The following is a 21,280-nucleotide window of genomic DNA, read 5'->3' on the forward strand; positions in this document are numbered from 1 at the left end:
GGTGTTAATAATTGTAATGTATTGTCTTTGTTAAACTGTGACTTTTTGAGTATATGTTTTCCTTTTTTTCTGCCCTTTTTGTTCTATGTGGAGACTTATACCTTAATTAAGTGGATTGCTCCCCCCTCGATTGGGGCTCCTGTGTATAAAATGAATCTATAGTTAAATAGAATTGATTGTATATTTATGTATTTGATAATAATTGAAAGAAAGAAATAAGTACATGTTGACTATTTTTGATAATAAAATCAAAATAATCTTTTATTTAAAAAAAGCATTGTTATCCTCTTTGTGGGATATTTTTGATTAACCAATATAGGGTGAGAATATGTTATAAGGGGTTTAGTGTTGTATATTTTGTTGCTTTTCCCTGGTTTTCCCCTTTACATTCGCTCCACAGGGACCCTCTTGTGTATATTTGGCCTGCTGGGCTCAGTAGACCTCCATTTCTGGGACTGATTTTAAAAAAAGCAGTTTTTGTTTAATGCAGCCCGTTTTCTTAAAGGAAAACAGGATGAATTTAAAATAAAAATGCATGCCGATAAAAAATATTTTTAGATCTAGTCACAAAGGGGAAGAGGTCCCCTGGGGTCCCCTTCTCGTTTGCGAGTGGTTTACCACCCTTCTGTGAAGGGTGGTAAACTGCAACTGTTTTGCGACCGCAATTGCGGTAACAAAACAGTCATGCATGGCATTTGGGGTCGCTATTAGGAAGGGAACGATCCTTCCTAATAGCAAGTCTCAAATCCTATTTAGCGAGTCGCAAATAAATTGTGACTCGCTAAATAGAGTTTGTACATGGCCCTGTATGTTTTTGCATGAGCAAACGGGCCGCAAACCCGTTTGCGCATGCAAAAATGGGTCGTACATCTGGCCCATGATCTTAGGATTTTATAGGTCCCAGGCATTCAGTTTCCATATTGGCAGTTAGTCTCGGGTTTTAGGCCCCATTTGCACTCAGAGAGGTGAGTAGTTTGACCGCCCTCTCGCCAGGTATACTATCTGTGTGATATCTCCCAGTTCACATGAAGGGACGAAGAGGTAGTTTAGCCTTGATTATACATTGTGTGCCCCCAAGAAGTAGGAGTATTTTCTGGTGAGTGGGTGTTGTGCCTGCCCTCCATGTGTCCGTGAGCCCAAGTGTGTCAGCGAAGAGAACTAATGGTGTGGTACACGTCTTTTTTTTTGTGATTCTCTGACCGGTCTGCTTCTGCAACATAACATCAAAGAAGTCTCCTGCTCGCATGTGGAAAGATGTGGGGTCTCTAGCAGTATGTCTGCCACTTTGAGGAGTACAGGGGGTTGCAGGCTGGTGGGTGCACAAATGCAGATGAGTGTAGTCCGTAGTCTGCCCCATGTACCCGCCTTGCCTACAAATCTGCCGTCTGGTTCAACACATTTAAGGGTTACTTCAAAAGCGGTGATTTTTTATCAGGATTGTGACCCCTCTGGATCCAGATTCATACCCTGCATGTGCCAGCACTATGTACATTTCCCTCCCCAGAAAGCTGCACTGGGCGCCCTGAAGGTTGGTTTCTTGGATTAACACTTTGTCTGGCCCATGCACTTCATATTTTGGGCGACCAGTCCCCACTTAATACTGTCCTTCAGGCCGTTTGCATTCCAGGTCAGGATCGACATGATCTTTTTTGCTATGGGGTAGGCCTAGGTATATCAAGAGTTTTGGGGGTGGTCCTTCTCACATGTGTCAGGGACTGGAGAGGGATCTGCTATGTTTCAGGTATTATTTCCTCTGACCTAGCTTTTCTAAAATGTAACAGCAACAAAAAACCTATTACTCCTACTTCCTCCCTCCCTAAGCCCCTGGTCCTTCCCACTACACTTGAACCCAAGGCGATAAAGCAACTGTGTATAAGAGGAGAAGGAAAGATCTGTTGCACACCCCCCTGCATGTATAAACAAACCCTATTATTTCCCACTACATGTGGGCTGATGACAAGTATTGAAACAGTTCCTTAGTTGACCACACTACAGTGTTTAGTGGTAATGCCAGAGGGCCATCTGTAAGCTCCTAGGCTGATGTTTCAAAATTACCTGACCCTGGCAAGTGTGAATAAAACCCAGATTCATACTGTATCGCTCACCGGCAGAGATCAGCCATCCTCCATTCCCCCCTCCAGTGCTACTATTTCAGAAACCGAAGGGTGTGTGCTCTCGTCATCAGAGGAGTCCCTTTGTCCATCAGAATCTTCATGTGAGATCCGTGGGTGGACCTGTCCACAGCCTCATTATCCACACTTTCAGTGTACTCCCCCCTCCTCTCCAGTCCCCCAACCCTACTGTTAGTGCCTCTTAATGTGTCCCTTGTCCTGTTCTCTTCAGTCTGATCTTGTTCCTTCTGGATCTACGTGTCTCGTTACAGGTCTAGTTTTCATGGATCATGGTGTCTTTCCATCCCAGTTCAGACCTTCGCAGGGACACATGATCGGTCTCTCCTTGATCCACGTCCATGCACCCTCTCGTGACTGAAAGAACTGTGTTTTTCCCTTGCATATGACTTTCAGTTTTGCTGGGAAGGGAAGCAGGTATTGTATTTGCAGCGCTTGAAGTTTCACTTTTACAGAGTAGACAGTCCTCCTCTGGTGTTGTAGGTCCTGGCTATTGTCCGCGAAGATCACGATTCTGGTATTCTCATGTCTGACTTCTCCCATACGGTGCGCTTCATGAAGGATCATATCCCAGTCTAGGAAATTAAGGAACTTTGCTATGATCGGTGTTGGTGGGGCTCCAGGTGGCGGATTTGCACTCAGTGCACTATGTGCCCATTCAATTAAGAAACAGGTGGAGAAAGAAGTGTTCAGGTATGATAATAGATTTCATCCAGTTGTTTAAGAGGGTATGTAGATTGGGTCCCTCCTGGAAATCCCACAAATTGTAGATTGTTCCTTCGTGCCCTATTTTCAGCATCATTGATACACCATTTCAGTTCACCATTCGAGCTATGGAGTTCTATTACCTCATTTTGCAGGTCCTTGGCTGTGTCTTCAAATTCTGATACTCGGTTATCAGTGTCTTTCACTCTCGCTGATACATTGCGGAGATCTTGTCGGAGTAGGGTGACTTCAGAGTGTACTTCCCCAATCCCGATTTACAGCATTTCTCAGGATGACTGTATAGCCTGGAGTAGAGTAGCCATGTCGGGCAGGAGCTGCGCAGGTTCCTGTGGTCGTCCATTTTCCCCTGCCTCTGTGGTTTTGTGTCATTATCATTAATCAAATGCAAAAAGAACAACTGATGCACAGAATGCAGACCAATGTCATACATTCACCCCAGTACAGAGATCTGGGCCTTAATCCATCGTTTTTTTGCTCCCCGTGACAACGATGATGGATTCAACCTAGATCTGTGACTGGGGGTAAGTGTCTGAAAGTTTTCAGCGCTTTGTCCATCATCTCCTTGGGTTTGCTTTGTTCGACCTAAGTTGGCAGGGTATGCCCAGACGTGGATCCCTTGCTCACTTTGACACTGGATTCAAGCTTGCCTGGCTGATATGGGGTGTTACCCCGACACTGGTCCCAGGATGCTCATTTCTGGTTCAAGAAAGACCTGGTTTGGCAGTTCGGCTAGACTACTCCTATGAGGCACAGGGTCAAGACTGATTTGCATATTGCTGGGTCTGAACTGAGGTGGCGAAGTGAGCTAAGGAACGATGATGGATTCAACCCAGATCTGTTACTAGGGGTGAGTGTCTGAAAGGTTTCAGCGCTCTGTCCATCATCTCCTGTTTGCTTTGTTCACCCTAAGTTGGCAGAGCATGCCAAAATGTGGATCCCTTGCTCACTTTGCCACTGGATTCAAGCTAGCCTGGATGATTAAGGGTGCTACCCCGAAAGTGATCCCAGGATGCTTGTTTCCATTTCAGGGAAGACCTGGCTTGGCAGTTTAGGCTGGCCTGTTCCCATGATGCACAGGGTCAAGACTGATTTGTATATTGCTGGATCTGAACTGGAGAAGTTAGCGAAAGAACAATGATGGATTCAACCGGGGTCTGTGACTGGAGGTGAGTGTCTGAAAGGTTTCAGTGCTCTGTCCATCATCTCCTTGTGTTTGCTTTGTTTGCCCTAAGTTGGAAGGGTATGCCCAGACGTGGGTCCCTTGCTCACTTAGCCACTGGATCAAGCTAGCCTTGTTGATGAGGGGTGTAACCCTGAAAACAGTCCCAGGATGCTTGTTTCTGGTTCAGGAAAGACCTGGCTTGGCAGTTCGGGCTGGACTGTTCCCATGAGGCACAGGGTCAAGACTGATTTACATATTGCTGAGTCTGAACTGAGGTGGCAAAGTGAGCTAAAGAACAATGAATGATTCAACCCAGATCTATGATTGGGAGTGAGTGTCTAAAGGTTTTCAGCGCTTCGTCTCTCATTTCCTTGTGTTTGATTTGTTTGCCCTTGTGTTGGCTTCATTGTTAGTCATCCTTGGCAAAGGTTGGGTGTGCACTAGTTTTGCTAGTAGTCTTGCACGCAGGGCTATGTTTGCCTATGTCGAATTTGCTACGGAGCCAGTTTTATCCTGTGTGTTCACCTGATCCTGTTCTGTTTCCTGGTCCTGCCACCAAGGCTTCTCTATGCCTCCACTGATTCTAATGCTCTGGGTCTAACATGACAGCGAGGAGTATGACTGCTTTTGTGCTAGTATTCTCAATAATTCCACCTGGGCGACAGCTTCAGGACCTGGCTCTGCTCCCTCTATAATTCCTCTTTACTTGTGATGAAAGTGGTGGGCCCGAAAGTTGTGCCCAGATATGATCCCAACCAGCAGGGGGTGAGGGAAGGGGAGCAGCCAACCAGAGCCCCTAGGCCCTACTGGCCTGCTAAGGGGGGTGATCCCTCTGATAGTCTGCTTTATCTTCTCCTGGCCCATGTCAGGCGACCCACATTCAGCCCTTTTTATAATGGTTGAGGGTTCATCTCAGGCCTAAAACACCCCCTAGGCAAGGCCATGGCAGGGGCCACTTTACTCAGTGGGTGAGAACGAGTTTGTCCGAGCTCTCTGAGTGAATCAAGTCCTCTGCACCCCCCTTCATCTTGTCCACTGCTGCATTGGAAGGGAGTCTCCACATGCACCAAGTGGTGCTGTTCCAACCTTCTCTCTCTCACCTCCAGGTGAGCCCCCATCCTCGCGCGGAGGCCAGGGGCTTGCAGCAACTCATCGGGTTCAGAATTCTTCTCCTCAAGGGGCACCCTCTACTCAGAAGGCCACCGGCAGTTGGATGTGGGTAGTTGAATCTGGGGTTTGGAGAGCTGACTAGTGCAATGTAGCTCTGCCCCTCCACACCGGTGGCCTATCCACTCCAGTGCTCCAGCCATCGATCCAAGGTCCCAGCACTCCGTCCTGGCAGTACCTTTCAAGGCCCTTGTGTAGTCTGCCTCTGCTCCAGCCGCCAAGGCCTCGAATAGCCATGCCTCTGAGCCCCTGATGAGCCTCATGGCCAGGCAGCCCCTCTCACCTGCATGGCTTGAGATTGAAAGGGGGAGGCTCAGTTGGGATACTGACACCTGTCCGTGAGCCCCAGGGAGGCCTGCCACTGGTGTGCAGGAGAGGACTGGACCAAGGCACAGTCCGGCCATGATCAGCAGCCCTCTGCTAGCACGAGGCTGTCTCCAAGTCACTGTAGAGGGTGGTTAGGGTCGCCGATCCACCATCTTGGTTGTCAGTGCGGGGGTGTCAGCTTTTCGTCACAGCATTTTCTCTCACAGGTGTCTCTAACTACTGCGCAGGCAACTCTCGCGTCATTCTCCAGTAAGGCCACCCACATTTTGTTTCCTTTCAGACAAGATAGTTTGCAGGATTATGGCTCTAGCCGGGAGCTCCACAGGAACACGTCCTACATGGCCACGTTCTAGGCCATGCCTCTATATTTATATACATACACATACACACACACACACACACACACATATATATTTATTTTCACTGAAAAAAACATAGGTTTCTGGGACGTTATAGTTATAAATTAGCATTTAAAAAACCTTAGAAATTCACTGAAAAAAGCCACCGGTTTCAGGGACATTATAGTTAGATTGACATTTCACTTGTACAAAACTAGAGGAATTTTGCCGTTATAGTTAGTTGAGCTAACTATTACTCGCGCCCCCGCAATGCACTGCTGATGATGTCACAAATAACATCATTCATGACATGGTCAGTGACATCACTGAGGATTTCACTGATGATTTCAAAGGTTTTTTAAATGCTAATTTCTAACTATGCCTACAGAGGTAGGACATGTGCAGAAAGAGGAACAAACGTGCAGAAAGAAGCAAGAGAAATGCAGAAAGAGGCAACAGAAGTCCGGAAAGATGAAGAAAGGTGCAGGAAGAAGCAAGAGATATGCAGAAAGAACCAACAGAGGGGCAGAAGGGGCCTTGTTGCAAAGTCATCCTGTGCCCCCCAACTTTTTGCTGACTGGTACTGGTGGTAACTGACTCTGACTAACCAGGCGCGGAGCCAGTGCTATGCTGAAAGACACTTAGAATACAGTGAAAACACCTACTTACACTAGGGTACACTATGGGTTGGGGTACCCCTGTGATTGGAATGACCTCCCCTGTAAAGCCCTAGTACATAATAGGGCAGGCTGATTAAAACTACCTCCAAGTCAGAGGTGCAGAAAGAAGACAGAGCAGTGCAGTAAGAAACAACAGATATACAGAAGGAGGCAAGAGGGTTGCAGAAAGAGGCACGAGCAATGCAAAAGAACCAAGAGACGTACAGGAAAAGGGAAGAAGCATGCAGACAGATGCATGTGGGGTGTAGAAAGAAGCAGCAAAGGTATAGAAAGAGGCAAGAGAGGTACAGAAAGAGACAAGAGAGGTGCAGAAACAGGCAAGAGAAGTGCAGACAGAAGCAAGAGAATTGCTGAAAGAAACACCAGAGGTGTAGAAAGAAGCAAGAGAAGTGCAAAAAGAGGCAACTGAGATGTAGAAAGAGGCAAAAGAGGTGCAGAAAGAGGGAAGAAAGGTGCAGAAAGAGACAAGAGGGGTGCATAAAGAAGCGAGACAGGTGCAGAAAGAAGCATGGGAAGTGCAGAATGAAGCAGCAGGGGTACAGAAAGAGGCAAGAAAAGTGCAAAAGTAAGCAAGAGGTGCAGAAGGAGGCAAGAGAGTTGCAGAAACAGGCAAAAGAGGTACAGAAAGATGTAACGGGGTGCAGACCGAGGCAAGAGAGGTACAGAAACAGGTAAGATGGGTGCAGAAAGAGGCATGAGGGGTGCAGAAATTTGCGAGAGAGGTACAGAAAGAAGCAAGAGCAGTGCAACAGAACCAACAGAGGTGCAAAAAGAGGCAAGTGAGGTACAGAAAGAAACAAAAGAAGAGCAGAAAGAAGCAACAGAGTTGCTGAAAGAGGCTCATAGGGTGCAGAAAGAGACAAGAGAGGTGCAGAAAGAAGCAACAGAGGTACAGAAAGAGGCAAGAGAGGTGCAAAAAGAGGCAAGAGAACTGTAAAAAAAGGCAAGAGCAGTGCAGAAAGAACCAACAGAGGTGCAGAAAGAGGCAAGAGGGGTACAGAAAGAGGCAAGTGTAGTGCAGAAAGAAGCAAAAGAGGAGCAGAAAAAAGCAACAGAGGTGCAAAAAGAGGCAAGAGGGGTACAGAAAGGGTTAGGAGAGGTACACAAAGAGGCAAAAGGGGTACAGAAAGAGGCAGGAGGGATGCAGAAAGAAGGAAGAGAACTGCAGAAAGAAGCAACAGAGGTGATGAAAGAGGCACAAAGGGAGCAGAAAGAGACAAGAAAGGTACAGAAAGAAGCAACAGAGGTCAGAAAGAGGCAAGAGAGGTGCCAAAAGAGGCAAGAGAGGTACAGAAACAGGCACAAGGGGTGCAGAAACAGGGAACAGGTGGGCAGACTGAGGCAACAGAGGTGCAAAAAGAGGCAAGAGGGTTGCAGAAAGAGGCAAGAAGGGTGCAGAAAGAAGCAACAGATGTGCAGAAAGAAGCAAGAGAATTGCAGAAGAAAGCAACAGAGGTGCAGAAAGAGGCAAGAGAGTTGTAAATATAATGTAATGTAATAATCCATTTGTATAGCGCAAACTGTCACTCCAAGGAGCATCATGGCGCTGAAACGGAAACCTGAGATAGGGTAATCAGAAACCTGCTAATAGTCTGAGGGGGACCTCAGATCAGAGTTTTGCAAAGAGAGTCAGATGCGCTGAAGATTCAGGTTTTTAAGACTTTCTTAAAATGGAACTCGGACGTAATAAGTTTGTTCCAAGCCTTTGAGCCTAACACTGTGAGTGATTTTCCTCCCTTCGTTGCCAGTCTGAAAGCAGGTGTTTTTATCAGATTGGCCTTTGATGATCTTAAACTTTGGGAAGGAGTGTATCGCTTAAAGCGTATGTGAAGATATTGAGGGCCCACGGAATGGAAAGCCCTAAAAGTGATGAGGAGGACCTTAAAAAGAATGCATTTGTGAATTGGCAGCCAATGCAGTGTGTTTAGAGCTGCTGATGCAGATGACTTCCTGGGCCACCTCAGTACTAGTTGTGCTGCCGCACGCTGGACCATTTGTAGCCTATGCAGGACTGACTTATTTATCCCTGCATAGAGGCTATTACAGTAGTCTAGCCTCAATGTGATAAGGGCTACGGCCACTGTTTGCCTTGCTGAAAGGGGAATCGGGTCAAAGAATCTCTTTAGAGTTTTTATAATACCTCTGACTAGGTCCAGAAGTGCTCCTCAGTCATTCCTTCTTTTTTTGACTCATTGAGTTCATAATTTAGCTTTATGAAACGAGAAAGACTAAACCTGAGGTTACAAGTCCACTACACAGACTACCATACCACATAATGACTCTCCATAACACATAATCCCACTCTACATAATTCCTATCCACTAAATACTACATACTGTCGGAATCGTCAGGCCTAGATTAAAAGGTAGATTTCCTGTGAGGGTTAATATCCAGAAAACTAACCATTTAAGGAAAAGGCACTGCACCCAGAAAGAATCTACAGTTAACTCTGAGCCTAAGATGGCCGCTGATGATGGAACGCTGGAGCAACAGGTTAGCGTTCTAGTGTTTCAACATGATCCTCGAGATGCAGCTGGTGGGCCATTACTGTGGCGCACTTCACCGCGCTACTGAGGAGAGAAGGTTGCTTGGAGTATTTCGTCACGAAGCTAGTCAGGGAATTTTCGTCGCGTTTTAGTTTCTCCAACCGAGTAGGAGAGGAGGAGTTAGCGGCATACAAGTAAGACTGTTCCTCTTCGTATTTTTGGAAGCCGGCACATTCTGTGATAGCGTTCCTGTTTAACTCATGCGCGTTGTTCCAGTTCAGTCACGCGCATAAGCGGATTAAACAAACTAGTGCAGCATTATTAGGAGGCAGCGCGAATGAGTTAAGATTCACGCATTGTTTCCTATACCTAAATACAATAATAATAATAATAATCAGAGCACTCAATTATGTACATTCCCTAAATGAGAAATTAGTGATATAGGAGCAGTTCTGGTACACGCACTTTCCTCATAAGCTGAAGTTAGAGTCAGCACAAGTTATTTAGGATTCCTGTTATTTTCCTAGGCATGGTAGTGGTACTACTCCATATTTAGCAAGTTATCCAGTTGTTCAGTAGACGCAGTGATTTATCAAGACAGCATAAGAAAAGAGTTTCCAGTCAATTTCTTTATTAGAAATTGGATAGTTCTTTAGGCGCTATACTTACCACAACAGAATCCAGTTGAAAACGTCTCTTCTAGGCTTTTGGGGTGAGAAATCTGAGTGAACAAGAATAGAGAAAAAACCTAGCGTTTAGAAAGAGCAGAAGACTGATTTGCATGACATTCTATTACAGCACATAGAAGATTCACACATTAGAATAAGAAGAACAGAAGAGAAGCATAGGTCACTTACAGACAGGGTAGGTACACAAGAAAGTATGCAGTATTGAGTAAGGAGGAGGTTTGGAGATAGAAAAGAATATTAAATATTTATAAACTTTTCTTTCAGATAATATACTCCTGTCAGCCAGCAAGAAGATAGATGAGCTAGATTTTCCGAAGAAAGAAAAAGACGACAAGCGACTGTCTCTTCTCTGTCCCATCCCCTTTCCCCCCTTGGCATTCCTTGGTTACTCGCTAGTTTTAAATAGCGTGGATCTGGGAAGGCCGGGAGGGGCATTGGGAATTTGCGTCATTCTGCTCCTGTGCGTACGGGAGAATTCTAGTATTCTGACACATACTTTCTATCCGCATATTTTCACTGCACAACATACCACATAATTCCACTACACACAAAGTACATCCACTCCGCTCCAAAAAACATTAGTAAAAAACTTTTAGATTTACAATGACAATAGCTCAAACTCTTGCAAATGAGAGACCTATTACATTACAAATGCTTCTTTAACTGGTAGTCACATTTGCAGAGTGGTGGAGAAAGGGGGCTGGGCCTCCAACCATAGCTCAGGAATTGAGCTCTGTAGGAATTACAAGAGATACTAGGAGGGCTACTTGGCCGACAAAGTCCCTCAGGAGTAAAGTGGACTTCATCCCCGAACCAGTATGGTGCCAGGAAGTGCATTTGCAGAGTGATGGAAAAAGGTTTGCGTGGCCTCCGAACACCTCTCAGCAATCCCACTGTGTAGGATTTACTGTAGATAACAGGAGGGGTAGTTGGCCCCCACGGTGAATCTAGGGGGCCAACAACCCCTCCTATTACCTCCAGTAAGTTCCACACAGCAGGATTGCTAAGTTCTCATAGCAGGCCACGCCCCCTTTCTCCACCACTTTGCAAACACACTTCCTGGCATGCTCTTGGACGGGGATTAGGGGCCACCTAGCCTACCTGATACCTCTAGTATGTCCCAGATAGTGGGATTGCTGAAAGGTGGACACAGGCTACGCCCCCTTTTTACAACCCTCTGCAAACACAACTCCTGGTGCGTTGCTGTTTGGGGGATGAAGTCCACTTTAGTCCTGAGGTCATCAGGACACAAGAGGACCTCATTGCCCCACCAGCAGTGCGCCACAAAGCACGTTTGCAGAGTGGTGTAAAAAGGGGGGGGGGGTAGCCTTAGACCACTTCTCAGCAATCCAGCTGTGTGGCGCTTATTGGAGGTACCTGGTGGGCTAGTTGGCCCCCAGGGACCCTCAGTATTCAAGGGGATTTAATCCCCAAATTAGAACGTGCCAGGAGATGTGTTTGCAGAGTGGTGCAGGGAGGAGGCAGGGCCTCCAATGAGATGCATGCTTAAAAAAAAAAATTGTTAGAAGGGGGCTGTGTGGCCCCAATTCTTTCTATTATTTTTGGGCCCTTGGAACCCCATCCCCCAGGGCCTGCCACTTAAAAAGAAAAAAAACAGGAAGGGGGCTGTGTGGACCCCCTCCCGAGGCCAATTTCGGCCCCGGGAACCCCATCCCCGGGGCATGGACACATTTACATATTTTTCATTTTTTATCAGAGGGGGGCTGTGTACCCCCATCCTGAGGCCTTTATCTGCCCAAGGACCCCATCCCCCGGGGCATTGCCTCTTTTTTTTAAAAAAAAAATATTCCGGGGGGCCGCATGGCCCCCCTTCCCTGGTCCAATTATGGCCCCAGGGACCCCATACTCCGGAGCCTTGCCTCTTTGATGGTGACCATGGGGAACCCCAATGCCCCCACGGTCCCTGCTGGCTCTCTACCTCCTGCGGGAGCAGACATTGCTTTTGGGCAAGGGGAGCGCAAACATGCAGCTACCCTTGCCTAAAAATAATTCTGCTTTGCTTCGTTGAAGCAAGGGCAGAAAACAAAGCGAAGCAGTGTTTGCTATGGCAGGGTGGGAGCACACAGCAATGTCCCGGGGGTGGGCACTCCGGGTCATTGCAGGAGCCAGCCCTGGGGGGTGGCGTTCCCCAGGGCCATCAAGGGCTCCAGGAGCATTTTTAAAGCCCCAGGGAGGTGGTGGTCCCCGGTCTGCAACGGACCCACACCCTTTATTTAAAATTGCCCCGAAGAGGTGGTGGTCCCTGGGGCAGTGTGGCGAGGGGCAGGAGCCCCCCCACACTTATTTAAATTAATTTAAGCCCCAGGGAGGTGGCGGTCCCTGGGGTTAGAGGGGCCTACAAACCCCCCTGCACATAATTAGGAATGCCCCGGGGAGGTGGCGGTCAACGGGGCGGCGTGGGGGCAGGAGCCCACCAATGCATTTTTGACACAAAGCCCCGGCCGCGGAGGTGGCAGTTTCTGGGGCTGCGGGGGGGCCGTGTGCCCCCCGCATATGATAAACAAAGCCCCAGGGAGGTGGCGGTCCTCAGGGCTGTGTGGGACCCCACAGGCCCCCCACACCATAATTAAGAATTGCCCCCGGGACCTGGCCCACCCGGGGGCTTCAAACAAATGAAGCGCAGGAGACCACACTTCATTTTTTTATTATAATTGTGGCCGAATTGCAAGAGCTCCATACCCCTATTTCCCCTTTTACAAGTGGGTACTTCCTGTTCCCCTCATCACTCTTCTAATTTCTATGTTTTCCAGCGCAAACTGTGCTGTCAGACCACGCACCACTATACACTGACGACTACATTAAAAAGATCCGAGAGGACCCTCTCTTTTTACAGACTCTATAGAAACAGGCAGTGTAGCCAGCATCCCACTCACAGAACAACTAGAAAAATGCAGGAAAAAATTTGTTAGACTGCAACTTATGATTCGCATGCTCACAGAATATCTTAAAGCCAATGTCATAACTGTCGACTTACAGGTCCGTAATATACCAGGAGTTTTTACTGATAACCCCAAGCGCATAACCAATTTCAGTTACATAGGCTCGACTTGCTCCAGGCACTGGATGGTGCTAGGAATAGATACAGTGACTGAAACACTGAAAACATTACAACAAGAAATAAATGACATAGAGAAGCAAATAAAGGAGACTAGCTCAGTTCCAGAGTGTAAAACATTACTTGAGCTAGTGCAAAAGACAGCTGATGAATTCCACAGACTTGAACAAAACAAAAAATCTCTCAAAGTTAAGAAGGACCTAAAATCATATGTATTAGACAGAACATATCTCTACTTACAGAAAGACTTTTACACCAACCACACATACTCCAACCCCCAAAATAGCAGACCTTGGGGTAGGTTTAACAGACGCAACAACCTGGTGGGATTTTCCGACACTTCTGTCAATTCCTCAAACAGTTCAGACCAAGGAGAGACCCCTAGTACCTCAAATTGGCCCCCTAACCAGACTTTTTTAGGCAGAGGCCAGAGTGAACCCCCCAAGTGGGGTCGTACCAAATGGCAACCACAATGGTACAACCCTTCAGGTGAACGTCAGACATATATACGCAGAAGTCCAGGGGTAAAAAAGACAAAAAAAACACAAAACAACAAGGCATACAGAGCCTGAATGATAATGAAACTAAAGCCTAGCCAAAAAGTCCTCAAAAAGAGGACGTAATCCCATCACCCACCGTAGTGGCATGCTTCATCATGTGGGACCTCCTCTTAACCAAACCTGGTTTGGCTAAGGAGATACTACTCCCAAGCTGAATCTAAGGGAGGAGATCGCGGATATTTTAATCTACGCTGATGGAAAAAAGATCTCCTAAAGATCGATGAAGGTAGCCTAGGTTAGGTGAGACCCTATTGTGCAGTGTGAACATAAGTGAAATAAAATCGACTACAGGAAAAGAAAATGCTTTAATTGAAAATTTCCCTGTGCCAATGTTAAAAGCAGAGTAGTGGCGCGGCCTGACCAAATTGACGAACGCGCTTACAATAAACCAGGAAAAGGTCTACATGTTTCAGCCAAAAGAGATCGGTAAATTATGATCAAGGCTTTCTTCAGGACCAAAATACAAAACTACTGCAACTGCAAACTAGCGCATAAAGCACTAAAGTGAACTTGTGTCCAAATATAGTCAAATGAAACGATACGACTAACCTTGTACCACAGGATCAATTCCAAAGTTTAAAATCCTACCGGTCAAGAAGGTAAGTACCCGTAATTAAATCGGGACTAAGCCTGCCGCTCCTGGTAACATCTCAGGGCGTGAGGCAGCGCTCTCTCCGTCGCTACCCCGAGCCTCCTTCCTGGATGCTTACGGCGGCCGTTGGTCGTATCGTTTCATTTGACTATATTTGGACACAAGTTCACTTTAGTGCTTCATGCGCTAGTTTGCAGTTGCAGTAGTTTTGTATTTTGGTTATATTAGAGACAGCATGGCCATGATCAACTTGGTAGAGCACCACCCATTCAACACGGATTCTGACATTCTTTGGGGCATATCAACAACAACCGGCGATAATTATCGCTAAGCACACTTAGCGCTAGGATAATTATCTCCGGCTAGCGTGGATTTTTATCGCTAAGATAGCATGCTATTAGCAACGCTTATCTCAAAAGTGATAAAAATCCTAGCGCTAACTGCCTAACATGAGATTATCGCTGGAAACCCAGCGATAATCTCACGAAATGTGGTGTTAGCTTGTTGATAGGGTCTCACAAACTTAGCCATGATATCTACCCTTCATAGGATATCATGGCTAAGGAAAGTAGCGAGGGGTTATCGCTACTTTTCTTGCCGCTATGCTTCATAGCGTGGGGCTTGATGATAGGAGAAATGTCGCTTAGCGACATTTCTCCTGTCATGTTAGGTCAGGAACACCCACTTTGCATCTCATTAGAGATGCAAAGCTGGGCGTTAAGATTTCGTGCGCTAAAGCAAGGTTTCACGCGTTAGCGTGACCTTGCTAATTAGGCGATAAAATTATCACCGCAAAAGCGGCGATAATTTTCTTTTGCCTCGTTGCTGATATGCCCCTATGTACTTTAGATGTCGAATCACTCTACACTAATATACCGCAGGTCGAAGCAATGTTAGTCATTGAACGCACTCTGAATTTAAGACTGCGCCCCCACAATGTACCCACAATTTGTTTTACTGCAACTGCTTGAACTATGCCTCACAAGGAACATTTAACAACAAATTTTACCAGCAGGTAGAGGGTACCTCCATGGGGGCCGTTTGCGCCCCCAATCGAGCCATACTTTTTATGGACTCCCTTGAAATGTCCTTAATTCTCACACATCATAATCCTTTCCATACGGGTATCACACTATGGAAGCGATATATCAACGACATTTTTCTAATTTGGCACACTGATGAAAACAGTCTCAATAAGTTTCTTCACTGGCTCAACAATAACTGGTATGGTCTCTCCTTCACTCACATATTGCTAAACGTCCATTCCATTCTTGGACCTCATGATCCATCACTGCAATAGCGAATTGATCACAAGTCTATACAGAAAGCCTACAGAACAAAATACCTTGCTCAAATACAACAGTAACCACCCACGAGCACTGCGTGACTCACTTCCGTACTCACAATTTTTACGCATCAAAAGGAATTGTTTTCTCAAAGAAGACTACTTCCAAGAAGCTGCGGTACTCTCCTTCAAGCTCCAAACTCGCGGATAACCAAAGTGATTGGTATGTACCGCATTGAAAAGGGAATGGTATTGCCCAAGAGATGTCCCCCTAACCCCCAAACCTAAGACTGACCCTAACCGCATGGTATGCGTAACCACTTTCTCACTTGTGTCGAATGTCATATGCAAATCAGTCCTAAAACACTTAACAACCTAAATGCAGGCAATTTAAACATTGAACGCCCCTTGTTTGATTTTCGCAAAAGCCTCAATGTAAAGGACCACTTGGTCAGAGCATCACTACCAATCCCTAAACCCACAACGACAGTCACTGAACTATGGGGTCTCAACCCCTTGATAGGGCACGTTAAATGTGGGATGTGCAGTGTGTGCAATTTTACTATTGAAGGAAAAGAATTTGCATTCAATAACGTTAAGATCACATCCAAAAGCTTCACCAACTGTAATTCTTGTAATGTGATTTATAGACTCCAATGCCCTTGTCAGAAAATCTATATAGGACAAACAACGCAGAAAGCCCGCCTCAGGATCTGCCAGCACAGCAGTAGGATTCGCTGTAAAACTCCTAATGCACCACTGGTGGAACATTTCTCCAATGCAGGTCACAATGAAGACGACATAAAATGGACGATTATTAGCTTGATCAAGCCTCCTCCTAGAGGCGGAGACATTGGCAGCCTGCGAAACAAAGAGGAACTCAAATGGATTTTGCGCACCCAGAGCATAAAAAATGGATTAAACAGAAATGAGGATTGGACAACCTTATTGTAAATCGCCAACTGTAAATTTCCCCAAACGTCTCTTATAACCAATGTATGACCTACCATCATCTGTCACCTTGTTGTTTTCCTTCCCTTTTTTTAAAGAAACCTTTTAACAAACCTACGTATGATTTATCACGTACTCTCACCTTCAGGTCAACTTGCACAAGGTTTTTCTACATATTACTGTACAAACACAGTTTTTCTTCTATATCCATGCTTAATCTGATGCACTCTGCTGTCCCAACATTGAAGATGCACCTGCGCCGTTTTTCATCAATTTTCTCATAGGTCACAATCACCCTATACTCGCATGCACCCTTATCCCACTGAGGAAAGTATTGACCCCAACAGACTGCATTCACTGCACCAAGTCATAAGTATATCACCCGCTTTACACACAACATGGCCGCCAGGATAAATGTTCTAGCTTCACCACCGGGAAATCCCGCGCTATATAAACTCACCAGCGTCCTCCCATCCGGCAGCTGCATTGAGCCACCGAGCTCTTCTCCGACGCATCGGACCGTCCAAGGACTCCCTGCCTACAGCAACGCCGCGATCTCATGCAACCAAGGTAAGGAGCCCATGCTCCAAGCGCTGCCTCGTCCGAACCCTGCACCACAGGGTTAAACCTTTTAACAACTTAGTATTCCTTATTACAGGCTACCTTCCCCGCTAACGGTTAAGCATCTCGCGGCTTGACTACGATCAATCTTCATCTCCCTTGATGGTAAAGGACCATTTCTGGACCCACCGTCATTGGCTCCACCGCACCACGACCTAATTAGGTATGTGACAACTTGCTTCCAGCACTTCTTTCGCCCACATTAATTATCTCGCACCTTAGTAATTATCCATTCCCTTTGCAGGCCACCCTCAACACTATTGGCACCATCCCGCATTCCCGCAGGGCAGTCCACTGTATCCCAGCTGAGCCTCTGAGCTCATTATTTACGGCCTAAATTCCCGGTCACCAGCTCTACAATGAAGGTAAGAATACCAAGTCTACTGCGGCACCGCAATTGCTTCTTCTGACAAAATGAGCTCACGCTCATTGAGTTATAGCTCCACTCCTAATTAGGGCGCCTTCTATCCCAATTAGTCCTAATCACGCGGGCTTCATAGAAAGGCAACGTGCTCACTTTAATTTCGAGAGACACGTACTTCCACCCTACTGTTGCGCGCTCACCTTCACTGCCTCAGGCATCCCACTTTGTCACCAATCTACAGGCTCTACATAAATGGATCCTTCACAGCGTCATCTGCACTTTGCGTCATGGGACCGTTCCCTCATTAACAAGCATACTCTTTTTTTCTTCCTTCCCTTTATCTTTTTATTCATGCCAATTATTGTCTAGTCCTAATGTTGTTCAGGCATTGATCTTTTTCTGTCCTGATGATGATCCCAGTATCCGTGTAAACGGGATCGAAACGTCGTCAACCTTTTTAAACACCATGCACACTAAATATCTGTATACCATAGGTCACGGATGTGTCAACTATTACGCTTGTTTCACTTTCCACATCTGTTAACAAGCCTTTTGTTTTGCCTGAATGTTTCATTTTTTTTTTATGTTTCTATGTCTTAAATAATATTTTGCACAAACTTCCACACTTATATGTTTCTGGATACAGGAGTGTATTCCACTGGATATTGTTTTGTGTTTTGATATCTGAGGATAAGTTTGATTAAATCCCACTACCCGGCTGGATACTAACTATATAGAATTTATTCTGTTCTATACTTATTTTTCCTGCTCTATCTACTTTTGACAAGGACTATTGTCCTTGATAAAAAGGATTTGCGCACCCAGTGCAAATTTGGCCAAAATATATTTTTTTTAAATGCTTTTTTTGTGCCTGGGGCTTGTAAAATTGCATAATTGTTTTGAAAACTCTCACAACCCACCAAAAGAAAGAGTTGTTGTGGCGCACACTACTAATACATTGCATTGCAAACTTACCCATCAGGGAATCCCACCGGAGGGCAATTAATGAATGCTTAAGTATGTGTGCGTCAGTACTGCCATGATTTCCAAAAGCAGTGCCTTTGAAAAAGAAGCCTGGATGCTTCGAAACGCGTCGGCCAAGAATCTTTGGAATGCATTTTGCCGGTCTTACAATAAAGAATTTTGCGAATCATCGCCCTGTGTGAGTGCGTCCTTACATCAGGGCAAGTGTTTGGGAGATATAAATACCGGCAGCTCCGGCCGTGAAGGACTGCACCACCGCGAGATTGAAATGCTGGCGGTCGCCAGTAGATAGTTATAGTTAGGACCGAGTTTCCATAGGAAATCTCAAAATTCTATTTTGAATAACTTTGACGCCGGTTGACGAATCCTCGCGAAATGTTCAAAACTAATGGGGCGCTCCGCTCAGCTCCTACCCTGAAAGTCTCGGGGTGATTCGTCAAGCGGGGGCCCAGAAAAAAGGGGGGTCCCAAAACGCGTTTTCCCCATGCATTTTCCCATAGGACCTTTAGTCGAAGGTACAGCCCGAACGGCTGAACAGAATTACTTGAAATTTGGCAAAGAGGTAGTCCTCAGGTCAGGGATGTGCCTTTTGCATATATGGTGTCAATCTGTTCAGTAGTTCCTGAGAAAAGTGCAGTTAAAAGCACATACATATCTATAGCCAAGCACCGTGCACGCACCGTGCGCGCACCGTGCGCGCACGGTACGCGCACGGTCCCATGCGCGAGCGTAATTCTGATTGGTGGATTCATGTCAGTCAACATTCGAATCGGTCGAAATCAGGAAGTGTCGACCTCCATTTTGTATGTTGTGTGTGTGACAGGGAAAAAGAAAGGTGGAGAACGTGAGAAGGGGGCAGGGTAGACAGTTCCTGACCCCCTAGCCTTTGTCAGGGGGTCCCTGAAGGACCCCGAAGGGAGAATTTTTTTTTTTTTTTTCAAAAAATCGCGGGGTGCGCGCACGGTGCTCGCACCCCCCAGCCGCCATTTTGAGTTTTAGAGGCAGAAGAGAGCTAAAAACACAAGTGAAGAATGTGAAAAGGGGGCAGGGTAGAGAGTCCCTGACCCCCTAGGCCTTCTCAGGGGGACCATGAAAGACCCCTTAGGTCACAAAAAAAAAATACATTTTAAAAAAATATCGCGGGGTGCGCGCACGGTGCGCGTACGGTGCGTGCAAGGTGCGCGCACGGCGGCAAAAAAACCATAAAAAAATAGAATTAAAAATCAAGTTTAAGTGTTTAGATGTTGGTTGGCTCACAAGTAAGTACCGATGCAGAGTCTAAAGTTCAACACCGTCTCCTCTATAAATGCCTTGCATGTTATAATGCAAGTTGTTGTGGTATATAGAACCCATACCATAGTCTCTGAGGAAAGCAGAAACAGACTTATTGACGTGCTTTCTTGCTTTGTCAATCTGCGGACAATATTGGTTGGACCAGTTCCACTTTTGCCTTTGGCATATATTAGAATATACAAAGGTAGTTTGCGGAAAAAGTGACATCAATTGCACAAAGGTGTCCTTAACAAGCATTTCCAGACCTACCCCAGTTAAAGTGCCTAGGTCATTTCCACCACAGTGCACAATTATAAGGTCAGGCTGTGGGAGATGTAGAAAGGATTTCACCAAAGGCATTAATTGGTGCCACTTTAACCCTCTCTGACCAATCCATTTAATGTCTACATTTGGCAAAGCAAGGTCTTTCACAATACCTCTTTATTCAGCATACTTTTCATTCCAGAAGACATAGCTATGACCTACAATCCACACTGTGAACATCTTTCAAGGAGATCTGGATGCACTCAGAAGGTGTCTTTCAGTAGAATGGCAATTTGAAAAGAAAGATAGTTGTAAAATGGAGGCTTACATACTTTTTTTTAAATAAAAAGAACTCATTGGCTGTTTCAGACCATTCAACACTAAAAACTAGGCTGTATGTTTAAATTTTTAAAAGCATGTTTTGTATTGGTTCAGAAAAATGTGTTCCCACAGAACATTACTTTGGATTTGCTGTTAGGTTTGAAAAGTCAAGCACTCTTGCTCCTTGGATTAGAAACATTGTGTGCTGAACTTCTGACCTCTCTGCTCACACCAGTGTTCCATGACCTGTTGCTATGGTAGCAGGCAGAAGTCATGTTGGGGGTAGGGATCATTTGGAAAGGGTTGAAATTTGCAACCAACAGAAATGTGTGTTTCCATTTGAAAAAATGTGAGAAGCACTGTGATTTGAAGTTAACATGTATATGTGTGAAAAAAGAGAGGGAAAGATTGCCATTTACTGGTTCTGCTGAGAGGTGTACAGTTCAGAGATTCTGGCTCTGATAATCTGCTGTGTGAGTGCCACATTTCTTTCTCAACTAACTACTTTTAAGGGTGAGTTATGAATTTGAGAGGGGATGTATGTGGTGCATTTTGCTATAAAAAATATAAATGTGATTCTGGTTTTAAAGTTGTGTTTTACATTTTATGTTTTGGAAGATATTTAACTGCCTTGAACTTGTAAGATATTATGGAGTATGTCTTCACCATAAGTTAAGGTGTACTGGTATCACCCAGGAATACTGTTTTCTGCCTAGAATCACACCATGAGTCTGTGTGCACAAAGGAATTGTTGTCAGAGATTTAATTTGTGGTGGTCTGGTTCTGTAAGACTTGCATTAGAAGGAAAGGGACAGCTTGTTTTCTTGAAGTGTGATGGCTAGCATTCAGCACAAATCAATATCTCACAAATGAGAGGCAAATGCTAACACATTTGAAATCAGCATGGTAGATTGTCCTTCCACTCCTGCAATGGGTGAGGTAGTCCCTACATGTTACAAACTCAAATTAAAACTTACCACGCATGTACTCTTACATACATCTGCGCAGTCTTCATGCAGTTGTGCAAGTGTCCATGCAGATCTCTCTTGCACCTGACAATACACACTCTCCAGAAGTACGCTCTTAGCACACAGGCAGCTGCTTCTCCTGCACTCCCATGCTAAGTATTCAGCATGTGTGGTATTTTAGATAGTAGTGTGTAACGCTACCACATTCAACATCACCAAGGCTCATTTCCTTTGCTCTAGTCTAATCACTCACCCAGGTTCCACATGCTCATGCTCTCAAGTAGCTGTTAGGACATGTGCTCTTTTCTGCCTCTCTAA

The sequence above is a fragment of the Triturus cristatus genome, chromosome 7, assembly GCF_964204655.1.
Source record: "Triturus cristatus chromosome 7, aTriCri1.1, whole genome shotgun sequence".
NCBI classification, from domain to species: Eukaryota; Metazoa; Chordata; class Amphibia; order Caudata; family Salamandridae; genus Triturus; species Triturus cristatus.